This window comes from Odocoileus virginianus, chromosome 31 (genome assembly GCF_023699985.2).
Source record: "Odocoileus virginianus isolate 20LAN1187 ecotype Illinois chromosome 31, Ovbor_1.2, whole genome shotgun sequence".
Classification (NCBI taxonomy): Eukaryota; Metazoa; Chordata; class Mammalia; order Artiodactyla; family Cervidae; genus Odocoileus; species Odocoileus virginianus.
Genome location: NC_069704.1, coordinates 25,545,525 through 25,567,460, shown reverse-complemented (window position 1 = coordinate 25,567,460; position 21,936 = coordinate 25,545,525). Strand labels below are relative to the sequence as shown.

General features: G+C 41.3%; 1 long non-coding RNA gene across 1 annotated transcript in view; it reads right to left on the bottom strand.

Moving 5' to 3' along the window:
• Positions 1-1,778: 1,778 nt before the first annotated feature.
• Positions 1,779-21,936, bottom strand: part of LOC110137543 (uncharacterized) — a 38,887-nt gene continuing 18,729 nt past the window's right edge. Inside the window, exons 4-5 of the long non-coding RNA XR_011484967.1 lie at positions 5,452-5,534; positions 1,779-4,265 (exon numbers count right to left, since the gene is read on the bottom strand). This is a non-coding gene — a long non-coding RNA (uncharacterized lncRNA). The remainder of the gene's footprint in view (positions 4,266-5,451; positions 5,535-21,936) is intronic.

The following is a 21,936-nucleotide window of genomic DNA, read 5'->3' as shown; positions in this document are numbered from 1 at the left end:
ACCTCACATGGGGGGAGGGAAGGAGTGTGACTGTGTGTGCAGTCACCTCACCGTCTGGGGGTGGGACACTGTGCCCCTAGGGTGGGATAGAGAGGAAGGAGGCTGGCGGCAGAGATGCCCATAGAAGTGCAGTGTATCACTGATCCTGCTCGCAGTGCCAATTGTTTTGCTGTTCACACTGTTCACTGAACCCAGGGTAGGCAAAGCTTAAGCTAAGAGGTTGGAAGAAGACTCGAGGAGCCATAGGAACTGCAGACACATTTATTCTCTCCTGGCTGGCACGGCAGCCACATCACAGCCTCTCTCCTGGCCCCTGTAGTGGCAGCCATAACATAACCATAACATTGCCACAACATAACTTCATATAACATAACCATGATACCACTCCAGTGGAGCTCCAATGCAGCAGCAGCCAGGGCTCGTGGTGAAGCTCAAACTGGTGCACCGCACACAACCCTCATATAACATAACCATGGTGTCACTCCAGTCTAGCCCCTGTAGAGTAGCAGCCAGCGCTTTCATGGTAAAGCTCATACAAGTGTACTGTACAAAGCAGCCCATGACTAAGCAAGTACCTCATGATGTGCATACGCAGTGCTGTAAGTGATCTCAGCCATTATATAACCATGCAAAGTCATTGTTTATAGAACATGGGGTAAGAGGGCATGAGAGCATGGGATGAGAGAACCTGATTGGTGCCATCTTGTTAATTTCCCCACATGCAGTGATCAAAGAGCCCTGGCATTCCACCACTGCCTACAGGCCCAGAGGAAAGAAGTTAGGAGCCTGGTGGCTCCTGGTGGCCCCACCTGAGTCTCCCCCTACTCTAGCTCCCAGAGCCCAGACAGAAAGAGAACATCTGGAGCTCCTCCACAGAGGGCCAGGCTCCCAGAGGCAGTAGAGCCTCTGAGAAGGGAAGCTTCACTTTTCCACAAGTATAAATAATCAGCTTTCACAGGACCAGAAGCTTGGGACAGACTTGTGGTCTGTGACCTCTGCCTACACGTGTGGCCCAAGGAGGCTTCCAGGGAGAGATGGGACTCAACAGGCCCAGGGACCATTCAAAGGTCATAGGAAGTCTCACCTGCTATCAGCCTTGCTCACCCCAGAGCTCAGAAGGGGAAGAAGAGGCCAGCAGACAGGATATGTCACTCATTGGGTGGAAAGTGACCTGTAGGTAGAAGGATGCCATCAGCTTACTTCCTTGGGCCTGTCCACACTGGAAAGTGGGGATACAGGAGCAGTTCCCTAGAGCAATTCATGACTGTGTCACGGTCATTCCTGTGATGGAGAGACCTGCTCCAGGAGAGGCACCTGATCCTTGAGACAGCAGGAATGGCCCTGCCCTTATGCCTGTCAGGACCCCACCATGTGGGACCTGGACCTAAGGTGTGGGGATCATTGGTGTGGGGATCATTGGCAACAGGCCTGCTTGTGCTGTGGTTTCTCCCAAAAGCCAGGTGCTGCCTCTGGATCCCATCCTTTAGGGAGAGCACAGCAGTGGGGACTTAGCCAGTGCCTGAGAGAGGGGCTGGGACCCAGGCCACAGAATGCTTCCCCCAACTCTGGAGCTCAGGAGACAGTCCGGAGTTCCCCAGCATGGACCCTAGTCTGGCTGCTGCTGGGTCCTCTCATGGGCATCAAGACATGAGGGCGGGGAGCTGGGAGAGCTGGACCCCCAAGGCACTTGTCCAGAGGAGTCACACTGAAGGATCACAGAGGAGCAAAACCAAGCAGGGGCACGTCCCTTCACCCTTCTGCTGTCGTAGGGGAAGAAAGGCGACCCGTGGAGGTCCCCCACTAAGAGTCCCCACACTGACCCCACACGGGGACCTCCCACACACCCGCCCTGAGAAATCTCACCCAGAGACTTCTCCGATCATCCCACAGAGACCTCTCTGAGACCTCCCACACACACCTCACAAGTGTTCTTCAGGCCCTGAGTATCCACCCCTGACAGGTCCTTCATAGGTCTGATGTCACTTAAACTGACAGCACAGAAGAAGAACCATCAACTGTTCCCTGACACCCCCTCCCCGAACTCTAAGACATTCGGGCATTGTTAGCATTTCCCCAAATGGGCTTCTCTGCCTGGAGAAATGCTCATCATTTTTGACCTTTTAACCATTGCCTCTGAATAGAATTACAACAGACTTGCAAGTCTTGCCACAGATCTTCATTAGCTAGAGCTCTACCCCAAGACTTATTGTTGTTGTTGTTGTCTAGTCACTAGTCATGCCCAACTCTTTGCAACCCCATGTACTATAACCTGCCAGGTTCCTCTGTCCATGGGATTTCCCAGGCAAGAATACTGGAGTGGGTTGCCATTTCCCTCTCCGGGGGATCTTCCTGATCCAGGGATCGAAACCAAGTCTCCTGCATTGGCAGTCGCTGAGCCACCACAGAAACCTGCCCCGCTGCTTAGTGAATCACAGATTTTAAATGTGAATAAAATGCTGTCAAACTCCAGTGAGAGAAAGTATCTTAGTCACATCCAGGGAGACGGGGTCAATATATATGTGTATATATATATTATTTCTTGGGATATCTGAACTGAATTTGGCAGATTTCCTTACTTGGAAACAAGGTAAAGACTTGCAGCGAATGGGCTCTAGGAATAACATAAACCAACAAAGCATGTGGAGTCTCACTCACCTCCAAGGGGGCCGTGGGACTAACACATTATTTTGTATATAACAGCTTGTGTCAGGCTTGGGTTTTGTTTTATTTTTAAATGAAACAGGCTAAAGATTATGTGAAGATTTTTCAAATGAATCATGTATCTGGCTATATTCTTTTTTTTCCCTCTGGCAAGAATATACTTTTTTTTTCCCTTAAAATGTGGTAATGCCCTCAAATGGAATTAGGCATATTTCCAAGATATGGCAAGGTTCTAATGTCCAGGTAATATAGATTAAACTGATGAGCTATTTAGAAAGTTTCGTTTTTAAAAATAATTCTTTTAAAATGTACAGTTTCCAAAAGTGAAGCAGGCTCCATTTTACGTTCACTACAGGGCTAAAGAAGGACGTTTTCCTTTAAATTGTGTGGAATCTTACAAAAGGTATCATTTAATCTATGCTTGATATATGTGTGTATGTGCTCAGTCATGTCTGACTCTTTGCAACCGCATGTTCTGTAGGCTGTCAGGCTCCTCTGTCCATGGAATTTTCCAGGCAAGAATACTGGAGTGGGTTGCCATTTCCTTCTCCAGGGGATCTTCCCCCCCAACCCCCAGGGATTGAATCTGCATCTCCTGCATTGGCAAGTGGATTCTTTACCAGTGCGCCATCTGGGAATCATATGCTTAACATATACACATGACCTGATAACATTGCCAGAAGGGACTTCTTCACTTCTGAATTGAAGAAAATGTACATAAATAATCAAAATATGCATTATAGTAAACAAAGTGTACATAAATCATCAAAATTCTTACTTTGTATATTCAGCCCTTTCCAAAGAGAGCACGTTAGTCATAATACATACATATTTCTTGTTGCTCGTAAGCAACTAGATTTCTTTGCCTTGTTAAAATCTACTTTAACGATAGCTGAAGAGCGTTAGTCATTGGTTAAGGCAGATTATCCATCAGGATGACAATATCACAATATCACAGTCCTTCCTCTAAGAGAAGCAGAGCTGACATGGGAGCTCTTTTGGCTTATTTATTTCAACAAAAATTCCCTTCTTGTATTTTCTATGATTTACAAATTTATAACTAATTTTCTATTTTACTTCCTTACTATCTCATTGAATCACAGCATGACGGAATGTGGTTGTTGATGTCCTTTAGTATTCTACTGGTATTTTTTTTGTAGTGAAAATTATGCAGTTAAGTTTCATGATCATAATAAAATGGGACCAATTAGAAAAAATTCCATACAGGAAATGCTTACAAAGTATATTATTTCCTTTTCAAGTTGACTGTCTTAACATTATTAGACTGATTATTATTCAGTCCTTTGAATTTGAATAAACTTAAAACTGAAGTTGAATAAACTTCAGTTGAATAAACTTAAAACTGAAAACAGACAAATGTTCATATTAGTTTACTGCAATGACGTGTGGATGTGATTTTCCTCCCTTGGTAATTTGCAGTTCAATAAACTGTGCAAAACTGCAATGAACAGTTGTGCAGTAAAGAAACATTCTCACCAATAATTGCATGTACATCTGTCATATGTTGCTTCAGATGATTTGTGTGGCCGACTTCCATGGCATAAACTTGCACCTTTACCCTGGATGAAACCTTCAAGGGGATTCTATCAATTAAAAAAAATTGTCAGTATTGCCAGACTTTATGGTCACCCATATTTTATTTTTAACAAGATTCACCTACAGCAAATATTATAAATGTTTTACCATTTATATACACCAAACCGAAAGGGATGCCCAAAAGTAAGATAATGGAGAAGATAACAAGTCTTTTGTTTTTGACATTTTTTACATGAAAACATGATTTCTAATCTACAGATTAAAGGCTGTCTCCATGATATTCAGAAACTCTTAAAAGTTTGGTTTTTATTTATTTTTTTTCCTTTATTTTTATTAGTTGGAGGCTAATTACTTTACAATATTGTAGTGGTTTTTGCCATACATTGACATGAATCAGCCCTGGATTTACATTGGTTGATGTTTCAAACAATTCTCACACTGATTATAATGAACCAGGAATTCTAGGGGAAAAAAAAACCATGGAGGGTGGCAATTATGTGATGATGACTTAATACTCCAAGGGGTAAATTTGTTTCCCCAAATTGGCAGGAAAGAAAAAAAATAAAAGTAGCCAGTCTATCATATTAACCCTGAAGAGCCCCCCTTGATTGACTGTAATGCTATTTTCATTTTCATACTTTTATTTTATAATGAACTCCCACAGGAAGTAGTTTTGGCAGTGTTTCCAAATACATACAAGTACATTTTCTGCTATACTGACACCATGGATACAATAGAGAATATCAAGGTCTGGATGATCCAGAAGCAAAAGGACTGCCTCTTTGAGGTCAGTCAGATTCATAATCTAGTAGCCTTAATCCCCGAATCCTTCTGGGTTTCCAAAATATTAATTATGTTGTGACTTTTTAGTAAGTCCTTTCTAAACACCTGACATTCAAGTTTTTCAGGTCTCCTAACTCGTGCTCTCACATCTTCCAAAAGTTGCTGGCTTATCTGTCTACTCTTTCTCTTTTTAGTTGGCTTAGCAAGTTTCATTAAAATGCAAAATTTACACATTCTTGATACTGCAATGTAAACCGGAAGTCTCTAGGAAAAAAGGAAGGAAGGGAGGAAGGAGAGAAGGAAGGAAGGGAAAGAGGGAGGGACTGAGGAAGTAGGGAAAGAAGGAGAGAAGGGAGGTGAGGGAGGGAGGAAGGAAGGGGTGGGTGAGAGACCAAAACCAACTATTGTCATTTTTCAAGGGTCTGCTGAGTTTATAACTAAATCAAGTACCTTAGTTGGAAAGAGGATTCTACAATGATATTCCTTTCTTCTTATTATTGGTGTGTGAAACTGATGAGAGTAGAATCTGTGATCTGAATCAAAAAGATAAAAATAAAGTTACCCATATCACTAAAATTACAAGAATTAAATTATTTCTTAAGTAAGGCCAAAAAATTATACTTGTCAGACAAAAACATAGTAAAACTTAAACTCTCACAGTGCTGAAAAAATATTTTTAATAATTTAAATCTATACTTTCAGTTTCTACAAACAAAATATAGGTATAGTGCCGGGAGCCAGCACATGAGATCCTACCCATGACAAGGCTGTGAGGGAGAAAACCTGACAGGCAAGGCGGATCAGGTTTTCAGGGATTCCGAAAAGCTGCCCCTGGCGCTCACCTTAAAGATGATATCTGTCTTTCTGATGCTTGCTTCAATAGACTACTCCCTAATTTCTGTGACACAGGCAGAAGGCCTTCCCCTGCTGCTGCTGCTAAGTCACTTCAGTCGTGTCCGACTCTGTGCGACCCCATCCCTGGGATTCTCCAGGCAAGAACACTGGAGTGGGTTGCCATTTCCTTCTTCAATGCATGAAAGTGAAAACTGAAAGTGAAGTCGCTCAGTCATGTCCAACTCTTTGCGACCCCATGGACTGCAGCCTACCAGGCTCCTCCGTCCATGGGATTTTCCAGGCAAGAGTACTGGAGCGGGGTGCCATTGCCTTCTCCGGCCTTCCCCTATCTCTTTCCAAATAAGATTCAATTTAGAACTTTAATCAATAAGTTTCCCAGGTGGTGGTATTTTGTGAGATTATCCAGGGTGAAAGGAGTGTTTTAATTTAAACTCTTTCGCTGGTATTTTACTTTGTTTGGCAAATACATTTATGCCCTTGGTACTAATATGCATAACTGCTCTTAATACCCTAATCATAAAATCATGACCTGATCATATAAAGGCCCTAATAAACAGAGCCCTTCGTGGGGTGAGGAAGCCCTATTAGAAAACACAATAAAAATTATTCTAAAAGTAGCTATTGGGTTAACATTTGCTTGCTGTGTTTTTGCTCTTAATGTGCTAAGGTTGTGTTATGGAAACCATTGTTAATATAGTTAAAGATCTAGAGAAATAAGGACTTAGCCCTAGTGTGGTAACAATGAGATGGTTGTTAATCGTCAGCCAGGAGTGCTAGGCAGAAGCTGCCTCACTGAAGCTGCAGAGTCTGTGTGGGGTAAACCTCTTAGATAAATTCAACTGACAACTTCTGCAGAAGAATTGACTTTGATGTTAACAAGGTTATACTTCTACTATGTTGTGACATGCTGTACTGTTGCCCTGTGAGACTAACTTTTCTGTTAAGATCATCACAGAAATGGAAAATAGGTTTACATTCACCTGACTTGCATAAAATGTCAATAGGCCCCAAGGCCATAAGATAATGTACAAGACTCTCATAAACAAAGAAGTATGCAGCAAACACCCTGGTTTCGTGAAGGACAAGCTGATGTAATTTTAAACTATCTTCCCCTTAGAAATGTACTAACTTAGGGTATAAAAGCTACGGTAAAAAATAAAGCATTGCCAGACCCTGCTGCAAACACCCCTGTCTGGTCTCTCTCTCTCTCTCTCTCTCTCTCTCTCTTTTTCTCACCGATGCCATTCATCCTGAGGGTACCCCTGGATCCTGCTGGGCTGGACCCCGGCAGTATAGTTCATATACTTTACTTCAATTTGGTATTTTAAAATCTGAGCCATAGCATATAGACTGCATAAAAGGAGAATATTAATCATGAACATGAATCATGAATTTGAAAGATATTTTCAGTGAATAGATATATGAACATACTGCCGGGGTCCAGCCTTCAGTCTTTTCCAGCATCAGGGTCTTTTCTGATGAGTCAGCTCTTTGCATCAGGTGGCCAAAGTATTGGAGCTTCACCTTTAGCATCAATTTCTCAAGAGTCTTCTCCAGCACTATAATTTGAAAGCATCAATTCTTTTATCAGCCTTCTTTATTATCCAACTCTCACACCAGTACATCGACTTCTTTTTTATTCCTGCATTCCCTCCATCTGCCCTTTGGAACTCAGAGAAGGTCTAGGAAAACTTTTTTCCCTCGAATAAGAAACAAGAGCACAGAAATGCTTTTGTATCTGGGACGGCCCCATAGGACTGTGCTTGACCACTCCAGCTGTCCAGTATTGTCATTCATTCAGGGCAGGCGTCCCTCCCTATCAATGGGGTGATCAGAGGCAACTGAATCCCTTCTCAGGGGATTCAATTTGAATATTATTAGATTCAATATTATATTGGGGTTGCCAATATTGGCAGCCACAAGGAGCCTGATAAACCTAAGTCATGTGCTCTGCTGAGAGCTCTCCAGAGTCTTCTTTCCCTAGCCAGCTGTCAGCAGCCACTTCCTGCTTCTGGGAGCCCCCTCCTGCCACCCCCCCCCCCCCCTCCCACCCCGCCCCAGCATTTATCCCTGCTGTGACCTTCCCAGCACACTCTACAGATCCCCGCTGCTGCACACTTTCCTTATTCCGTATATGTTGTGGCTCAAATGTCAGTTTTCAGCCACTTTTGCCAAGCAGTCTACTTAGACTTCTAAGCCTCACTGCATATCCACCCCTTCCTGTCTTCTTTTCTTTGTAGAACGCACCATCAGCATCTGTGTGCTTTACTCACTTGTTTGCTTTTCTGCCTCCCAATGGGAAGGAATTTTGTGCTTAGTGAAGCTTTGCGTGGTCAGCAGAGTATCTGGTCATGTTTTAACTTCTCTTTGCCACCTGGCCTGGGTGGCTCTCTTCGCTCACTTTCTAGCTCGGTTGCATGTTTAAAAGGTGGTTATCCAGGTGCTAGTCAGGGTGGGAATGTGTTTGCATAGTTCCACTGTGGCTGGACCCAGAAATCCCCAAAATCTCTTATCATCAGTGAGAACTTGCTGGGGACTTCGCGACATCATCTCCAAGAGCTAGTCTCAGGGAGATCTTAGGGTGCCTAGGCAATAATTGTCAACATGGCTTTTTGAGATTCTAGGCTGTACGAAGAGTGCTGACAGCCTGTTTGCTAAGATACATGGGCCTATGACCATTGTAGGTCTAGTAACATCATCTTTGACATAAACAATATTTTCACTCCTAAGAGCTACAGTTAGACATATGTATAACTATGGCTGATTCATGTTGATGTTTGACAGGAAACAATAAAATTCTGTAAAGTAATTATCCTTCCATTAAAAAAATAAAATTAAAAAAAATCTACAGTTAGATATTATGTTCTTGACTGCTACTCAAATGTTTTATTTCCTGGACTCTAAGGAATAGCACTGGTGGCAGCTTTAGCTCTCTTTTAATTTGGAGAAGACAACACTACCCCATGAATATGACCCAGTAAAGCCTGAGCAGTGAAATTGAAAAGTGCCTGACTCTTTGCCACCCCATAATTCCAGTGGAATTCTCCAGGCCAGAATACTGGAGTGGGTAGCCTTTCCCTTCTCCAGGGGATCTTCCCAATCCAGGGATCGAACCCAAGTGTCCAGGATTGCAAACAAATTCTTTACCAGCTGAGCCACAAGGGAAACCCAAGAATACTGGAGTGGGTAACCCATCCCTTCTCCGGCGGATCTTCCTGACCCAGGAATTGAGCAAGGGTCTCCTGTACTGCAGGCGGATTCTTTACCAACTGAGCTACGAGGGAAACGCAAAAGAAAGCCTGAGCAGGCATGAATGAAATACTCATTATGCAGTGCTTTTAGCAAAATTAAATTTGGAATGGGTGAAATTATAGGTGTGTGTGGTTAACTGTTATGCTTCATGGCAAGCAAATCACTGAGTAATATCAGTTTGCAAGATAAATCAGAAGTTTGTATTTCTTCTCCTTTTTGTTTGTTATATGTTAGTGTTCACTTTGTCTCTGATATTTGTGGTTAATGATCATCGAACCACCTTAGCAATTACAACTCTAGACCCCAAACCATCTTATCCATCTGTATCTTAGACACAGTTTGCTAGGAACTCACCAAATATTTGTTGAATGAGTGAATGAATCCCACTTCAGCTTCTTGCCAGCTCTGGTCTAGTGGTCTGTGCCTTTCCTCACTGAGTCCTGCATAGACACAGTGTCCTATTCAGGGGCCAACAGCCTAAGCTTGGAGCAGCCTCTCCTTTATGCTTTGGAAGTCACTGTCACTCCTCATTTTTTAAGAGAACAGGCCAGGCTCAGATGCAGGACTGAAGGTGGAGGGTAGTGTGGAGGGTGCTGTAGGACTGAGGCAGGAAGCATCTCCAGTCTCCTCTGCCCAGCCAGGGCCTTGAGACCCACCGTGAGGAACGCCAGTGTCCAGGGCGTCCTGAAATCATCACTTCCTATCTCTGTCAATACAGGAAATGCTCCTGGTGGATTTGGAACCAGAAGAATAAAATTCTGCAATTTTTAAGTTTTCTGAAATGAACATGCATAGCTTTATAAACAAACAATAGTTAAAACACACCACACACACAACGTCCTGTGAATCTTCAGACAGCAGAGTTGGCAGGAAGGTTAAGAGGTATTTGATTTTTTTTTTTTTCTATGTGACTTAATGTTCTTTAAAAACCTGTCAGAATTTACCTTCAGGAAATGGAATGCTTTAGATTGTTTGGGAATGTAAAGATTCACACTTCGTAAAATATTAAAATGTATTTGATGTGTGATGAACATATAAATATCTCAGTCCTTGTGTCTTTGGTTATGGGTTGTATATACCTGATTGTTTCAATGGTTGTTAATGATTTTTTAAAATATTGTGTTAATTTATTTTAATTGGAGGATAGTTACACAATATTGTGATGGTTTTTGCCATTCATCAGTATGAATCAGCCACAGGTATGCATGTGTCCCCTCCATCCTGGACCCACTTCTCAACCCCCCTCCCCACCGCATCCCTCAAGGTTATCACAGGGCACCAATTTTGGGTGCTCTGCCTCATACGGCAAACTCGGACTGGCCGTCTATTTTACATATCCTAAGGCATTTGTTTCAATGCTGTTCTTTCAAATCATCCCACCCTCTCCTTCTCCCACTGAGTCCAAAAGTCTATTCTTTACGCCTGTATCTTCTTTGCCGCCCTGCACGTAATATCATGGGTACCATTTTTCTAGATTCCATACATACGCGTTAATATATGGTATTTGTCTTTCCCTTTCTGACTTACTTCACTCCGTAAAATAGGCTGTAGGTTCATCCACCTCATTGGAACTGACTCTGATTTTTTGAAAGATCTTATCTTTAACAGGAATTTCATTTGGGATTACTGTGTAATGAAGTATTTAGCCACCAGGTGGCGGTGTTACACAATGCAGACCTGGTCTAGGTTCTGATGAGACTAAAAACCGAAAATCAAATTGGGATTCCGTGGAACACCTTGAAATATGTTCACGTTAAAACTCTACAGCAGTAAATATGACCAAAACACTCTAGACAAAAAATAAAATAAAAATAAATTTTCCAAATAGGAGTTTATTCATTCTTCTTTGTTAATGTTTAATATTTTTAGTTTCAAGTTCCAAGTAAAGTATATGTACAGCATATAAAAATTATATTAAAAGGAGATTTAAGTACTATCCAAAATCAAAGAACACACATATATGTACACACACATAAATATATAAATCTTACTGTTGTAGTTACAGCAGGAAACAATGACCTCTTTTGCCATAAGACGGCATTTAATTTTTCCACATTATTTATCTTTTTCTCAGCTATCAAAAAAGTAGCAATGAAGTTTACTTACTTATTTATTTTGTCTATACAGTTGATAATTGCAAAATTGATAACTTGGACCGTCAGGAAAGGTAAAATTACAAGTCAAAATGTCTTTTGATAGTTCTGTCATGTTAATTACAGTTCTGTTGTAAAGCAAAACTTAAAAATCCTTGCTCTGAGTACATTGTGTTAGTATTTATTTGCTTGTTCATTTAAATTAGAAATAACTCCCCAAAATAGTGCACATCTTTTGTGGTGTTTATTTTTAAGAAAAGTGCTATCTATGATATGTCTGTGGGAATTCAGAATAGTTACTACAGTAGTCAGTGAAAATCAGGTTCTTAGGTGCCATTTCCCTGAATAGGGAATGAATGATGGGTGCTGTCCTTCTCTGTCCTTCTCTGTTATCAATTGGAGACAATTGATAACATTGCTCTGATACCATCTGGGGCCATGGATACTTATGTGGGAAGGCTTCTCAAACAAGGTTATTCTCGCTCTGCCAGTGGGTTGCTGTAGGAAGAAAGGTTCTCTGCAAGTACCCAGGAAACACAGGACCCGAGAATGAGCTTTTCTTCACCGACCCACTCTGCGGTGATATGCAGATTTGGAAAAGCTTTGGAAACTGGTTCCCCAGGCCCAGAAGGACGATGCCAAGCCCAGGGAAGCTCCCTGGGGTGGTGTCTCCTGAGTGGTCCCGCAGAGCTCAATGCCCATCAGGCTTGGAAGAGCTGCCCAGAGTCCTGGAGCGCCTAGAACCTTGGTCACCATTCCTCACCCGTCCATCCAGCTGTCCCTCTGACTCACATTTATGGAGGGCCTGTGTGTGTTGTGTCTTCTGCTTACAGAGGAGGGGACCAGGCAAGGGTGTGGATGGAGCGTGAGCGCAGGACTGGGCTCTGTAGGGAATTTAGGCTCCGTGGTCTGTGGGCGTTGAAATATTCCTGCTTTAAGAATGAGTTAGCCATCACAAGTGTCCCTGACGCTGAGACGTCAAGCACAAGATGCCTGGAATCTACCTCCTGGAAAGGCATACAAGGCTAAGGGCACCGTCATAGGGCTGTTTGGTGGAGCGGGTTGTATATGCACTGTGAGTGGGTGTGGAGTGCTGAGTGGAAGATGGGGAAATAAGGATCCTCCACGACTTTCTGACTGTGAATAGTGGGAGAGAGATGTGCGCTGCAGCAAGAAGCTGACTCAGGTTGGAAAAGGAAAGTAGCTGCAGGTACCTTATGACATCCACGGAGTCAGAAAGCTTACACGCTCTGAAAAAAAGAAGGCCATCTTCCCTCACTCTAATGGAAAACTCCACTTAACACCCAGAGCTAGGATCCTGTTGTCCAAATCCACATTCACTTCCAGGAATTTTCACCTGGTCTCAGGAAAGAGATGCTAGTTCCCAGTCATGGTGCTCCCCATATTCTTGTCTACAAAATGAATATGAACTATGAAATACCAACACAAAGAAAATAAGTAAAGAGTCACTAAAGTGCAAAGAAAGTGAAGTCACTCAGTCATGACCAACTCTTTGTGACCCCATGGATTATAGCCCACCAGTCTCCTCCGTCCATGGGATTTCCCAGGCAAGAGCACTGGAGTGCGTTGCCATTTCCTTCTCCAGGGGATCTTCCCAACCCAGGGATTGAACCCAGGTCTCTCACATTGCAGGCAGATGCTTTACCCTCTAAGCTACCAGAGAAGCCTAAAAGAGTCACTGCAAAAAAAAAAAAAAAAAAAAAACCCAGAAGAAAAATGAAACCAACCCAAGAAAGACAGAAATAGAGAGGGTGAAACCTGATCTAAAATAATGTTTGTCCCCTTGGTACAGCTGTGCTTGATGCTTGATATTGATTATATTGGTTACACAAGTTGAGACTGTCCCTCCTGCTAGAGCAGGTTTGAATTGCATCTGTCCTCTATATTCAAAATAGTCTTTGTTCACTGATGTGTCTATTCTTTGAAAATTCAGGAACATTTCTATGGTTGCCTGGACTTTTAATACATCAGTTTCAAGAAAAGAAATGTTAAACTCCTCTAGTATTGTTTTTTTCTGAAATTTATTCATAACATAAAGAAATAAGGGAACTGAATAGAATGAAAAAAATATGACAGGACCAAACATAATGTTTAAGATAGAAAAAGACAATTGCTTTATAATCCATTGAATAAACTACTAATAACAATGATGACCTGCATATTTTCATAATTTTCTCCAAATAAATTAGTTCACTATGAATCTGTTACTAGGTTATCTGTGTGTGCTTATTTCATTCATTCAGTTCAGTTCAGTCAGTCATTTCCAACTCTTTGTGACTGCCTGGACTGCAGCACCCAGGCCTACCTGTCCATATTCCCAGAGTTTACTCAAACTCATGTCCATTGAGTCCATGATGCCATCAAACCACCTCATCGTCTGTTGTCCCTTCTCCTTCTGCCTTCAATTTTTGCCAGCATTAGGGCTTTTCAAATGAGTCGCTCATTGCATCAGGTGGCCAAAGTACTGGAGTTTCAGTTTCAACATCAGTCCTTCCAAAGAATATTCAGGACTGATCTCCTTTAGGATGGACTGGTTGGATCTCCTTGCAGTCCAAGGGACTGTCAAGAGTCTTCTCCAATACCACAGTTCAAAAACATCAATTCTTCGGTGCTCAGCTTTCTTTGTAGTCCAAATCTCACATCCATACATGACTACTGGAAAAACCATAGCCTTGACTAGATGGACCTTTCTTGGCAAAGAGATGTCTCTGCTTTTTAATATGCTGTCTAGGTCGGTCATAACTTTTCTTCCAAGGAGTAAGAGTCTTTTAATTTCATGACTGCAATCACCATCTGCAGTGATTTTGGAGACCCCCCTCCAAAAAAAGTCTGTCACTGTTTCCACGGTTTCCCCATCTATTTGCCATGAAGTGATGGGACCAGATGCCATGATCTTAGTTTTCTGAATGTTGAGCTTTAAGTCAGCTTTTTCACTCTCCTCTTTCACTTTCATCAAGAGGCTCTTTAGTTCTTCACATTCTGCCATAAGGGTGATGTCATCTGCATATCTGAGGTTATTGATGTTTCTCCCAGCAATCTTGCTTCCAGCTTGTGCTTCACCCAGCCCAGCAATTCTCATGATATACTCTGAATATAAGTTAAATAAGCAGGGTAACAATATACAGCCTTGATGTACTTCTTTTCCTATTTGGAACCAGCATGATTTTCCATGTCCATTTCTGTTACTTCCTGACCTGCATACAGATTTTTCAAGAGGCAGGTCAGGTGGTCTGGTATTCCCATCTCTTGAAGAATTTTCCAGTTTATTGTGATCCATACAGTCAAAGAGGTTGGCATAGTCAATAAAGCAGAAATAGATGTTTTTCTGGAACTCTCTTGCTTTTTCGATGATCCAACAGATGTTGGCAATTTGATCTCTGGTCCCTCTGCCTTTTCTGAAACCAGCTTGAACATCTGTAAGTTCACAGTTCACATATTGTTGAAGCCTGGCTTGGAGAATTTTAAGCATTACTTTACTAGTGTGCGAGATGAGTGCAATTGTGTAGTAGTTTGAGCATTCTTTGGCATTGCCTTTCTTTGGGATTGGAATGAAAACTGACTTCATTATTCCCTGTTTTATTGGGTTGGCAAAAAAGGACATCACCAGATGGTCAATACCGAAATCAGGTTGATTGCATTCTTTGCTAGCTGAAGAGGGTGAAGCTCTATACAGTCAGAAAACAAAAACAAAAACAAAAACAAAAACCTGGAGCTGTCTGTGGCTGAGATCATCAACTTCTTAATGCAAAATCCAGACTTAAATTGAAGAAAGTAGGGAAAACCCCTAGGCCATTCAGGTATGACCTAAATCGAATCCCTTATGATTATACAGTGGAAGTGACAAATCAATTCCAAGGATTAGACATGGTAGACAGAGTGCCTGAAGAACTATGGACAGAGGTTCATAACATTGTATAAGACGATGTGACCCAGGCCATAACCAAGAAAAAGAAATACAAGAAGTCAAACTGGTTGTCTGAGGAGGCTTTACAAGTAGCTAAGGAAAGAAGAGAAGTGAAAGGCAAGAGAAAAAGTGAAAGATATACCCAACTGAATGCGGAGTTCCAGAAGATATCAGGAGAAAAAAGAAAGCCTTCTTAAGTGAACAATGCAAAGAAATAGAGGAAATGAATAGAATGGAAAAGACCAGAAAACTCTTCAAGAAAACTGGAGTTATCAAGGAACACATCATACAAGAATGGATGTGATAAAAACAGAAGCGGTGAGGACCTAAGCAGAAGATAATAAGAAGAAGTGGCAAGAATACACAAAAGATCTATACAAGAAAGCTCTTCATGACCCAGATAACCATGATGGAGTGATCACTCATCTAGAGCCAGACATCCTGGACTGTGAAGTCAAGTGGGACTTAGGAAGCATTACTACAAAACTAGTAGAGGTGAAGGAATTCTAGCTGAGCTATTTTAAATCCTAAAAGACGATGCTTTTAAAGTGCTGCACTCGATATGTCAGTAAATTTGGAAAACTCAGCAATGGCCACAGGACTGGAAAAGGTCAGTTTTCATTCCAATGCCAAAGAGAGGCAATGCCAAAGAATGTCTTAACTACAGTTCAATTGCATTCATTTCAGTGCTAGTAAGGGTAAGCTCAAAATCCTTCAAACTAGGCTACAGCAGTATATGAACTGAAAGCCTCCAGATGTTCAAGCTGGGTTTAGAAAAGGCAGAGGAACCAGAGATCAAACTGCCAACATCCACTGGATCATCAAAAAAGCAAGGGAATTCTAGAAAAACATCTATTTCTGCTTTATTGACTATGCAAAAGCCTTTGACTATGTGGATCACAACAAACTATGAAAAATTCCTAAAGAGATAGGAATACCAGACCACCTTACCTGTCTCCTGAGAAACCTGTGAGGTCAGGAAGCAACAGTTAGAACCAGACATGGAACAACAGACTGGTTCAAAATAGGGAAAGTAGCACGTCAAGGCTGTATATTGTCACTCTGCTTATTTAACGTATATGCAGAGTACATTATGTGAAAGGCCAGGCTGGATGAAGCACAAGCTGGAATCAAGATTGCCAGGAGAAATATCAATAACCTCAGATATGCAGATAACACCACCCTTATGGCAGAAAGTGAAGAGGAACTAAAGAGTCTCTTGATGAAGGTGAGAGGAGAGTGAAAAAGCTGGCTTAAAACTCAACATGCAAAAAACAAAGATCATGGCATCCAGTCCCATCACTTCAAGGCAAATAGAGGGGGAAAACGTGGAATCAGGTTTTATTTTCTTAGGCTCCGAAATCACTGTGGAATGGTGACTGCAGTTATGAAATTAAAAGACACTTAGTCCTTGAAACGAAAGCTATGACAAACCTAAACAGTGTATTCAAAAGCAGAGACATTACTTTGCCACCAAATATTTATATAGTCAAAGCTATGGTTTTTGCAGTAGTTGTGTATGGATGTAAGATTTGGACTATAAAGAATACTGAGCACCGAAGAATTGATGCTTTTTTTTCTTTATTGTAGTGGTTTTTGCCATACGTTGACATGAATCAGCCATGGATTTACATGTGTTCCCCATCTCGATCCCCCCTCCCGCCTCCCTCTCCATCCCATCCCTCTGGGTCTTCCCAGTGCACCAGCCCTGAGCACCCATCTCATGCATCCAACCTGGGCTGGTGATCTGTTTCACCCTTGATACCTCTCTTCTGATTTGTGGTGCTGGAGAAGACTCCTGAGAGTCTCTTGGACAACAAGGAGATCAAACTAGTCAATTCTAAAAGAAATCAGTCCTGAATATTCATTGGAAGGACTGATGCTGAAGCTGAAGCTCCAATACTTTGGCCACCTGATGTGAAGTGCCGACTCATTGGAAAAGACCCTGATGCTGGGAAAAATTGAAGGCAGGAGGAGAAGGGAGCAGCAGAGGAAAGAATGGTTAAATAGCATCACCGACTCCCCTGAGAGCGGGAGGAACAAAGGATGAGGTTGGTGTTCTCACAATCAGAAAGCTTGTAAGAGGACCCTAAAGAATTTAGATCCAGACCTCTGAGAAAAGGCCATTGCTTTCTTGGTGTCGATACCACTGAATGGAATGCATCATTCTGGGAGTGAATGGAAAGAAGATAGCATCAGCTGCTGTTAGAATCCACTATTGCTACCAGGGAGCAGAGCTGATGCTGGAAAGATGGAAACAGATGAACAAGGAGGGTCTTTTGCCATTTCCTCTTGCTTGACAGCCTCACTCTGGTGCCCATTAGTCACAGGACCTAACAAGAAAGAAGTGGCCCAAGGGAAAGAGTTTGCAGAGTACCAGCCCCAATCAGTGTTTCCAAGCCAGGTGTGGAAGAGTGACCTTGGAGCCCGGAAGCAGTGTTTAATGCCCACTGTCACTGTAACCAAAGAAGCACACGTTACAAATATATTTACATATCCAATTTATATGGATCTGTACAATAGTTAGGAGAAGGAAATGGCAACCCACTCCAGTGTTCTTGTCTGGAGAATCCCAGGGACAGAGGAGCCTGGTGGGCTGCCGTCTATGGGGTCGCACAGAGTCGGACACGACTGAAGTGATTTAGCAGCAGCAGTAAAATAGTTATTGTTACAGATTCAGTAAGCATGCATTCTTGTACACTACTGGTAGATGAGTAAATTAAGTCCTAAAGTGGTTATAACTTTTCAATCAATAGTTTTGCTTTCAGAAATTTATCCCCAAAGACACAATGAAAATTACAATGTAAGAGTTATGTACAAACAATTTACTAGGGTGTTGCTCATACTAGTAAAAATCTTAATAACCCAAATAAGAAATGGTTAAGTACATTAAGGAGCATAAATATTATTTTATGCAATAGTTTAAATTAGGTTTACAATGCAATTTATGGACAAAACATTTATGGTGTAATGATTGAGATATCTTTTCACTTAATAAATTTACCACAAGCATTGTTATTATTTTTTATTTTCTTTTTATTTGTTTTTATTTTCTCCTCTCTATTGCTATGTATTGTTTCTTATAATATATTCTATTAATAATAATAAAATAGTGCAAATAATAAAGTTAAAAAAATAGCATCACTGACTCAATGGACATGAATTGAGCAAACGCCAAGAGGTAGAGGTCCAAAGGGGAGCCTGGTGTGCTGTAGTCCATGGCATCGCAGAGTCAGACATAACTTAGTGACTGAACAACAACAAAAATTTCTTTGGTTTTTAAAAAATAAAAATAAAAGACATTTTTCATTTTCACAAAGAACTCTTCAAATAGTATTTCAATTTCATCAAGTACAAAATGAAAAGAATGTTTTACTGCTAATAGGTCTTAAAGATTAAATGGTGGAATATAACATTGGCTAGCTGTGAAAAGAGCAATAGCTGTGAACATATTGACTGATCATTATGTACCAGAAATTATCCTAGATATTTTCCTGTCTATCCACGTGTTATATATACTCAGGAGATTTGTCTTAAATAGTTTCCTAAAACATGAGAGACACAAAAAGTTTAGAGGAGCTTCTTGAAATATAAAATTATAGCAGCCCTTTTATATCATTATATGAAGTGTAGTCTTTCTATTCAAAGCAACAGAATCTGAGATCTTTTAAGCAAGGTTATAACTGTAATCATATATTTTTAGAGAGGTTAGAGGGAATTCCAGTAAAAGTGTTTCAATAGATTACCACATAGATGCAAATCTTCTGTTCCCAATATGCCAATATTTTATGGATAAAATACATAAGAGAAAAGCAAAGAGAAATACATAAGCTCTTAAGCAAAATCCACAATACCATGGACAAGAATGGGGTGAAAAGCAGTGAGTGAGCCTGAAGTCATGAAGCTAATGCCTGCAGGTTCTGGGAATGAGGTCAACATCTGCAGGGAACGGGGGAATGTGTTTTACAAAACAATGTTCAGCTCTTGAAACCAGAACCTGAAGTGGGCCTTTTCACTCCTGGAGTAAGAAGAAAGGTTACTGATGCCATCTGAGCCTGCAGCTTCCATGGAACAACAGATGAGAGAAGCAGTGATTCAAAGACCAGACCCCTGACCAGGATCTGAACCAAGCCAATGCTGGGCTGTGGTGTCCCCAGCATCCCCAGGGGGCAGGAGCTCTGAGTCACACTAGAACCTGATCCTGGGCTGAGAAGCCTAGGAGCCTGGTGGAAACAAAGGCAAAACCATAAATACACCCATACACTGCACACACACATACACACAGACACACACACACACAGACACACACACACACACACAATCTCTCACACCATACACACTCATACATACACAGATACAGACTCACTGTGTACACACTCATGCACACGTACAGACACACACCTCATAGACTCTACACACACACATCATAAACCATATCACTCACCACACACAGAACTCACAGGCTGAAGATCCCTCTGCTCATATGAGCCTACAAATTTAAGTTTAATTAAAATTAAGTTTAATTTTAAACTCTAAAGAAATCCAATGCTAAGAAAAACAGCAAACTTAAGTTTTAAAAGAGTATTATTTCCAAATTTTGTGAGAAAATGCCTCTCATTGTCAATGTTACACATTCCACAGTGTGCATTAACCCTATGCACTTTAAGTTCTATGCATGTTAAGTTCATAGCTTTCTATAATACAGAAAAAAAGGGATCAGTATTCTTTGCAACTGAATTGAGAGGATAAATCTGCAAAAGGATAATGTGCTTCCCTAGTACCCTTTAGCTCTTGTGAGATATTACACTTTAAATGCATTGGTTGATGGCAGTGGTGGAAAATTGTGACCAATGAAGAAAAAGGTGCTTGCATAGGCCTTTGGACCAAAGGTCCTATAAAACAGGTCCTTATTAACTCCTGAGTCTCCAGCTCAGTACAAGGAGACTTTTGTTGGCTGTGAGTTTCTCTATTTGGTAAGTGTGGTTTCTACTCTGAGCGCTTTGTTGTTGCCAGTCAGTCAGTCGTGTCCAACTCTTTGCGACTCCATGGACTGCAGCACGCCAGGCTTCCCTGTCCTTCACTATCTCCCTGAGTTGGCTCAAACCCATGTCCATCGAGTCGGTGATGCCATCCAACCATCTCGTCCTCTGTCATCCCCTTCTCCTCCTGCCTCCAATCTTCCCCAGCATCAGACTCTTTTCCAATGAGTCGGCTCTTCGCATCAGGTGGCCAAAGTATTGGAGCCTCAGCTTTAGCATCAGTCCTTCCAATGAATATTTACAGTTGATTTCCTCTAGGATTGACTGACTTGATCTCCTTGTAATATAAATAACTATAAAAATCATAAAATGTGTAATTGTGTACCTAGAGTATGTAAAGGGATCTCTTTCTTTGGGGGTGAAACTGATAACACAGAAAGATTTGAAACTCAAATGAGAAAACTGCTCCTGAAAATCAGTGAAAGAGGACAAGTCGACCTGCACTTGAACAAAGAGCTTAATGATGGGGTCTATTCTGAAGCAAGGGTTTGAAGGAGCAGAAAGCACAGTTAGGTGAATGACAAAATGGTCAGTAAAACTTGTGGTACAAACCATGAGAAGACATGATACGGCAGGGACAGTTCTTTCATTATTTTCATTGCTTTAATTAACGTTAAGGAGTCATGCTATAACAGGAGAGTTTTACATAAATCATAACATAATATCAAGTCTGGTATTAAGTAAGGCATTAAAATACATTTGCCAAACAGACTCACCGGCTTTAGAAACAAACAGCGTTACCAAAGGGGAAACATGGTGAGGTTGGATAAACCAGGGGCTTGGGATTAACACACACACACACACACACACACACACACACTATATATATATATATATAAAACCGGAGACGGCAACGGCGCCCACTCCAGTACTCTTTGCCTGGAAAAGCCCATGGACTGAGGAGCCTGGTAGGCTGCAGTCCATGGGGTCGAGAAGAGTCGGACACGACTGAGCGACTTCACTTTCACTTTTCATTTTCATGCATTGGAGAAGGAAATGGCAACCCCCTCCAGTGTTCTTGCCTGGAGAATCCCAGGGACGGCGGAGCCTGGTGGGCTGCCGTCTATGGGGTTGCACAAGGTCAGACACGACTGAAGCGACTTAGCAGCAGCAGCAGCAGCAGCATATATAAAATAGATAACCAACAAGGACCTACTGTATAGCACAGAGAGCTCCTCTCAATACTCTGTAATAACCTATATGGGAAAAGAATCTGAAAAAGAATGGTTACATGCATATGGGCAAATGAATCACTTTGGTGGTTTTGTAAATCTACATGAAAAATCTGTTAATGGAATGCATAGTAAAGATGTAACTTTTTCTTAATATTTTTGGAAATTTGACAATGTCCCGAATCTCTTGCATTTACTATCAATTTCTAGTTGCATTTTTTCTCCATGGTGTTTGCCATTCTTCAAGTCTATATACCTATAAGTTCTGCTCAACTGTGTAGCATCTTCACTTACAATCTAACTTTATTTCCCAGTAATTTCTGTAAGCATCCAGTTCTTTCAATTTCAAAATATATTTTCTACTATTTCCTAGGAAAGAAAATTTTTTTATCATAAAGACTGTGAAATTTTATATGCTTTTGAAGTCTAATTTAAGAAATGTGATCTAAATTACCTGAGCCTATTTTTAATTTTAGTTTTTAATTTATTTTAATTTGAGGATAATTGCTTTACAATATTGTGTTGGTTTATGCCATATATATACACATATATGTATATATATATCCCCTCCCTTTTAAACTTCCCTCCCTCCCCACACC